Source organism: Papio anubis, chromosome 17 (assembly GCF_008728515.1).
Source record: "Papio anubis isolate 15944 chromosome 17, Panubis1.0, whole genome shotgun sequence".
NCBI lineage: Eukaryota > Metazoa > Chordata > Mammalia > Primates > Cercopithecidae > Papio > Papio anubis.
Window position 1 is genome coordinate 55707073 of NC_044992.1, and position 1023 is coordinate 55708095.

The following is a 1023-nucleotide window of genomic DNA, read 5'->3' on the forward strand; positions in this document are numbered from 1 at the left end:
CTTTTCTTTTTTTTTTTTTTTTTAGATGGAGTCTTGCTCTGTCTACCAGGCTGGAGTGCAGTGGTGCAATCTCGGCTCACTGCAACCTCCACCTCCCAGGTACAAGTGATTCTCCCACCTCAGCCTCCCGAGTAGCTGGGATTACAGGATGGCATGACCACATTCAGATAATTTTTGTATTTTCAGTAGACAGGCTTCGCCATGTTGACCAGGCTGGTCTCAAACTCCTGACCTCAGGTAATCCTCTCATCTCTACCTCCCAAGGTGCTGGGATTACAGGCATGAGCCACTGCACCTGGCCTTTATTGCATATTTCTTGCACATCTTCATGTGTACTCCTATCCCCTCCTCCCAGGACCAGGCCCTGGCTGGGCTTGGCAACAGGAGCTCTGCATGGGACCTAGGTCTCAGCTGAGCTGGAGGTCACTTGCTGTAAGAGCAGGCCAGAGGCCTAATGGTATCATTGCCAGGGTCGGACCCAGTGGACAGACCCGGAAGAAAGCCTTCAGCCAAAGACCACCTGAGGCCCCTAACAACCCTTTCTGTAGCCCCCCTCCTGCCTGGGAGATTTCCTGCACTGGGAAGGGAGATTCCCTTTGGTACTGGGAGGGGATCCAAGAGGTGCTGAGGCCATTGGCCCTTGGGACACGAACAGAAGCAGCTTCCCAGAGAACACCTGCCCTATTCCAGGGCCGGGACCCCAGCCCTGCCCCGCCCTGTCCCGTAGGATGCAAGGCCCCGCCCCAGCCCCGTCAGGTCCCAGAGAAACCGCCCCGCCCAGCGGCCCCCTCTCCGCTGCCGGCGCGCGGCTTCTTTCAGCACCAAGGCGAGGACAGCTCCCGGGCCGTCTCAGAGGAGAGGAGGCGAGGAGGGCGCGGGCCAGGGAGGCGAGCGGAGGGCAGGAGAGCGCAGGAAAGGAAAGGAGAGGTGGGGCAGGAGTGGGGAGGGAAGGGCAGGGGAGGGCAGACGCAGGCTGGCGGGCGGGGCGTGGAGCCCGGGGGCGGCGCCCACCGGAGCCGGACG